The sequence below is a fragment of the Centrocercus urophasianus genome, unplaced genomic scaffold, assembly GCF_019232065.1.
Source record: "Centrocercus urophasianus isolate 14NV4802_14NV808 unplaced genomic scaffold, USGS_Curo_1.0 seq_21, whole genome shotgun sequence".
In the NCBI taxonomy this organism is placed as follows: Eukaryota; Metazoa; Chordata; class Aves; order Galliformes; family Phasianidae; genus Centrocercus; species Centrocercus urophasianus.
The window spans coordinates 8,844,807-8,850,999 of NW_024884767.1; the positions used below are offsets into that span (position 1 = coordinate 8,844,807).

A 6,193-nucleotide genomic window follows, 5' to 3' on the forward strand; every position below is an offset into this window, starting at 1 on the left:
GGAATAATTTCTTTCAGCCCTCCCCCCCCCCCACTTCTCCCCCCCCAGCCACCCAGGGTATTTGCGGGAGCAACGGAGGGTTAACTGAAATACTTTAAGCACAGTGAGGCAGTCCTTTGTGCAGCTAGAATGACTCACACAAAATATTGACACTTGGTTTGTTTTCTTGTATCATAACGGAACATGATAAACTATCAGTACTGTTAAAGGCACATTCACTCTTGTTACTTTTGGAGTGTTAACAAAACACTGATTTGGTAAGAATTTGTAGCATTTCCAGAGCTTCTGACACTCTGCAAGACGATTGTTCTTAGCTGTTTTGCTCTTGGTTGTAAGTACCTGCCTCAAAGGAATATCGGATGCTTAGGGACAGATTACAAGGAGGAGACGGGGGAGGGAGATGGCTGCAAGAAAATTTTCCACAGTTTGGCACTTGGCTCTTTTCTTTCAGGGCCACAAATTGCCACCGATGTGACTAAAGTTGACATTCCTGTCCTCAGGATGCTCAGCTGCTCTGTGGAGTGATTGTGGCTCCCTCAAACAGTGCTGAAGAAGTCTTCTAAAAAATTAACTATGTTGGCCCTTTTTTTTTTCCCATGAGAGCTGCCTCAACCTGTTTTGTTATTATTTTCATTTACAGTTAGTGCATTTCCAGAAATCCAAGAAGAGAAGCCCACAACTGCAAAATGAATTGAGTCTCAGCTTTGCCAGGGATTAATGTTTTAAAATCCCTACATAGCTTAGCAGATCTTGGTATTTCTATACCAAAGATAAAAAATATTTTTAGCCTTACCCAGCCACCAATATTTGCACAAAGTTCAGAACGGTTTCTGCATGTATTTGACATAGGGAATGTCCTTCTATACACAGGCAGTATTTACTGGACAACAGTACTGGTATGTCCTCGCAATTTTATTTGCATTCCCATGGCTACGGTCAAGTAGTACTTGCAGTGTTAAGTCAAAAAAGATTGAATGATGACTAATCTCATTTATTCACAAAACATGAACATACTCGCATGCTTTTTAAAGGATTCATTCTCAAAATTGCTCTGAAGATTGCATGGAATGTTTGGAGCATTCATGCACTGCACACAGGTGGAGAGGCCTTCCTCTCAGAAAAATCTACAGGCATACCAGTACAGCATAAATACTTTGGCTCAGAAACACCAGGAGAAGCTGTCACACCTTCCAAACAATGGTTTTCATCTAGAATTGGACAGCTTTTACCAGAAACCACAGCTCTCATGCCATCTCCAAGGCTCTTGTCTTTGGTTCCTGTTAAAACCTTGACCTGCTTCCTGACCTTTCTTTATGAATGCTGAGTATCAACTTAAATTTAGCAATTCTCAGATTAAGCTGTGAGCCCTCCCAGCCAAACCCTGAACCACAGCCCTGTCCTCAGTCTGACCAATGCCATTTCTTCCTCCACCAACTAAGCCTGCAAACAGGATGAAGTCAAAGGTGATGCTCAGTTGCACTCATCCCATCTGAACTTGCTGTTTATTCCGTTGTGCAGTTGCAAAGCTCTAGCATTTTGTCCAACACTACATTAAATTTCTCACCAGGACGTACTTATTTTCAATGTCGATGACCCTGATCTCCCTCTGCTGGGCTCTGTAAACACAGATGTGTTCAGAACCATATTTCTGAGGTCACCTCATTGAAATGATCACTGGGACTCATCTTTGCTTCTCATCTTTCTTCTCCACACCAAATTTGTCTTCCTGCACCAGCTGCTTACAGACCCCTGCTACTCCTGCCATTGCTGCTGAACTAAAGAGTGGCTGGCAAAACCCAGAGTCTGCTGCTCAATCTTTACACCCATCAAGGTGTTCTTAGGAATAGCTCATGGTCTTCATTCTCTGTCTACTCAAGCCCTGAAGCCTCTTCAAAGCACTTGACAATGAGGCTGGGCAGCCATGTACTGGTGCACCACCTGCTTTACACAGGTCTTCCACAGAGGGATTTTCCCCAAACTGATTATTTTCTGTCACCTCACTAGCACCACTTTATGGGGTCCGAAACCGAGGTCAATGTGGCAGAACATTCAAGAGCTGACATGGTTGGATATTAGGAAACTTTCTTCTCAGAAATAGTGGTGATGCAGAGGCACAGGCTGCACAGGGAGGTGGTGAAGTTACCATCCCTAGAGGCGTCCAAGAACTGTGTGATTTGGCACTGAGGGATGTGGTTAGTGGGCGTGGTGTGGGCTGCTGGTTGGACATGGTGATTCCAGAGGTCTTTTCCAACATTAATGATACCACTATTCTATGGTGGGCCCAGTACCAGACTTCTGACAAGCGCTGTAACAGCACTCTGAGACAGGAGCAGTGCCTAGGTGAGGGCAGGTCTGGAGGCAGCACATCACAATTTCAGTTTCCATGCATGGGGTTTCTCTGCCCTGGCACTTGAAGCACACTGAGAGCGCCCTGAGAAACCAGGCAGATTTGTTAAGCCTGTCTGCACACTCAGCTGGCACAGCACATCAGTGAAATCATTTGGAGAAAAGCTGGAAGCTTCTGTCAATTCTTAATACTCCCTCCTCAGTTTTCCACTCTCTGTACTTACCATAGCCTGGACTGCCCAGCTGAAGGAAGATATGATCACTTTGGACTTCATGCAAGCAATCAATTTGTTCAAGATCATTTGAAGTGAGGGGAAATTGTTCTTTTACATAATTTTTGTGACTAAGAAACCAAGCCCAAGCTTTTGTTACCAAGCCCAGAGCTCAGATTCCACCTGGATAATGGAAAACATGATTTTTTGTTCTGTATTGCCAATGCATAGCCGAGCAGTACAGGCCAAGCCTGCTTATATACATATATATATATATATATATATATGTATATATATATATATATATTTAAATAATTAAGCATCTTCTCTAACAGGAGTTCTGGAGCTCCCTAATTATTAGTGAGAGAATGTAGCAAAGAAACATCTTTCGTACATCCACTTTTTAAAATAATAAAGATGATTCTTAATCTTGTATCTGTTTTCCAGTATATGAACGCTTCTTGACAAGACACTGAAAGGAAACATGAAATAAGCAAATTAAGCCTATTGAAGCTACAATCAGGAAAACAGCCATAAACAAAAAAATAAAGACTTTTGTGCTAGTGCACAGATGGTAAAACTTGGTTGTAAGGTGCTGTTTTTTCACATGGAAGGAAGCCCATGAGTGGAGGAGGTAAACTACTGATAGAGCAGAATGCAGCACAGAAAACAGCAATTCTTGATATACTTTCATTTAAGAAAGTAGGGCACTAAAAAATAAAACTCTTCCATTACCTCTTCAGCTGCACATTCTAAGCACACTCACTGATCATCAGGTGCTTAATATCTCACTGCAAAACAGTATCACTGAAAAGGAGAAACTGTGGTTTTACCAAAGTCGGGAGGTCTTCATATCATTGCCAGAACACAACGTTAGTCAATGTGTGTAGTCCAATCATTAATTTGAGCTCTGATGTGCTTGATCAGAGAGAAAAGAAGCCAGATGCTTGAAATGCAGAACTTCTGCTCTACTACACTGTGCATTAACCAACCTAACTAGTCTTTCTCTTCTGAAGAACTAATTCATTTTCTAAGCTTCCCCAAAACAGAAAATATCCACAAAAAAAGAAGGTAGTTATGGTTTATAAATGCAACGTCATCAGCATGACATTATTTCTTTGTGAGTCAAATGTACAGAGATGTCTTACACTGTATTTCAATCTTCTCATTAGATACTGTACCTGCAATCACTGCACACAACTCAGCTACGCACGCGAATTACCGCACGCACTCATCTCAGAAGGAGTGGGATTTTAATTACATAAGGTAGAAGAATGCACAGTTCTTGCCCACACAGGAAACTTTTGACTAGTAATGTCAGGTATGGATGAAGGCGGTACTCTTTCATACCAGCAAAAACATCCTGGCACTTTGGAAAACTGAGTTAAACACTTGCCAGAAAACTGGACTCTTTCTGTTTAAAACACTGTCGTATTTTGGCTTGGCAGTATGCAAGCTCTCAGGACTTTTAGCAAAGCCTGAGAACCCAGGCTTTGCCTAGATTTAACCCTCTTTTGGTGAACCTCAGACTACACTTGCCACCATCCAGCATTTCAGGCAAAACACTTTCCATGGCAGACATGCTCAGACCACAGCACCAGAGATAGATGCAAATACCCAAACTCCAGGTGATAAATGCCAGCGCATCCTCCATACTCTTATTACTCTGATTTCCCCACGAGGTCCCAAAACCTCTGTCTAGTTCAGACTCAGAATGGCTGATTTGCCCAGTAATAGCCCCTCTGGTTTGGCAGTTCTTTCTCATTCTCCCCACTGGCTGGCACAACTGCCCAACCCAAGGAAGCTGCACCTCCTGCCCCAGCCACCAGAGACTGCCCATGCCTCTCATACATACAGCAGCCCTGCTCTGCTAGAGGCAGCAAGCTGCCCACAGAGCGGAGAGCTCTCCTACAAGAATGGGATGGGACATGGCAGGACCCTGAGGAGCATACAGTCAGAAGTTTACCTCTCTTATATTCTCTTGACAGTGATTTCCTGTCATAAATCCTCCAGCATGTTTACCATCCTCATGTTTTCTATGTCAACCCCTAAAACAAACAGAAAATCCCGAACACCCCAAATACCCCAGCTGTGACTGATAAGTCTGCCAAAGGTTTTAATGCTTCAAGAGACAGACTCCTAATGGATTGAGAGAGAGAGACAGTAAGAAGTCAAACGAAGAGTTCGTCCTCAACCTGGTGTACCAATGGAAAACTCCCCTGCTCTCTCCGTTTTTCGTTTATGCTCATCGCTGAGCAGAAGCTGGGTGAATGGGGTGTGATATCGGGGGAGCGGATATCTGTCTCTAAAGAGGCACAGAGAAGAGGATGCCCTGAGCAGAGAAAGTTTTTAAAGATTATTAGCCCAAAGGGATAACTGCTGTGTCTGAATCACACACATCCTCCCTGAGGACTGGTGATTAAAGTCTAGAGCTGCATCACGTTTGCCATGATGCACTAAGCAGAATTAACTCAGGTATATTTAAAGAAATTAGCCCCTTGGGGCTTTCTGTTTCTCCATTTAGTGGAATAAAAAAGCAAATAAACAGCCAAATCAGGCAACTGACTCTGCTCTTTTAAAATAATTTCCCACCAGCAACAAAGAATTCAAATAGACAGTCTGACCAAAAACTCCAGGCACATGTTGCTGCTGCAAAAACTCTCTCTACGCATGCACCTTCTGATAAACTAGGTGGATGAGCACTTTAGGAAAAGCATCATGTACTTGTACAGCACTAAGGAGTCTTCACTGACTGAGGCGTTTGGCTGAGTGAGGCAGCTTGCACGGCTGCAACCCTGCCTTTGGGTAGGTCTGCAGAGTCCTGAGCCTGTGCACACCTACAATTAGGGTCTTAATGGCACAAACCCCTGCATGTAATACGGAAGCGGCATAAGACAAACAACACGTGCTGCAAAACGAGCAAAAGGTCCTCTCTGATCATCCCTGAGTAAATAGCTTCAAGTTTAAACAAAATACCCGGCACGAAAGTTTGCCATCTGTTCAACTCAGCTAAGTGATTCCAGGGGAAGGAAAGGGGGAGAAAACGCGTTTTGTAACGGGAGATATGCACTACCACCGCCATCGCTGGGGAGAAAAAAAGAAAAAAAGAAAAAAAAAAAAAAAAAAAAGAAAAAGGAAAAAAGCAAAAAAGAATAAAGAAAGAAAAGAGAAGAGCAACAGCTGGCCGAGAGCCGCTCAGGGTTCCGGGGTCGGCGGGAGGGAGGGCTGCAGACCGGCTCCGCTCGGGCAGCCGAGCAGCTCCGACCACGCCGCTCCGCGGGCAGCCCCCGGCGGGACCGACCGGGACGGGAGCTGGGGCAGCAGCGCCCGCTGCGAGCGGCCCCGCGTCTGCCGGGAAGAGAGCGGTGGATCCACGCAGGCGGCCCCCGCACCTGCCGAGAGCTTACCTGTGGAGGAGCCGGGTGCCTGGCCCTCCTCCGTGGGAGCGGGCTTCTTGCCGGGCCCTTTGCCTTTCTTCCCCTTCCTGCCTTTGCCGTCTTTCTTCTTCTCGACCATCCCGGCTCCGGGCGGCCCCGCGCTCTCCGCGGTTGCCGCCGCCGTCCCCGCGGCCGGCCCCTCCGCCGCCGCCGCCGCCGTCGACTCTCGGAGCTCCCGCGGCTCCAGCATCGCTCTCG

General features: G+C 45.5%; 1 protein-coding gene across 1 annotated transcript in view; it reads right to left on the bottom strand.

Annotated features, from left to right (window-relative positions):
- NRG1 (neuregulin 1) overlaps positions 1 to 5,992 on the bottom strand; it is a 169,094-nt gene extending 163,102 nt beyond the window's left edge. The window contains exon 1 of the mRNA XM_042822928.1: positions 5,966 to 5,992. The gene's annotated coding sequence lies outside the window, so the exon portion shown is untranslated. The remainder of the gene's footprint in view (positions 1 to 5,965) is intronic.
- Between the last annotated feature and the right edge of the window lie 201 nt (positions 5,993 to 6,193).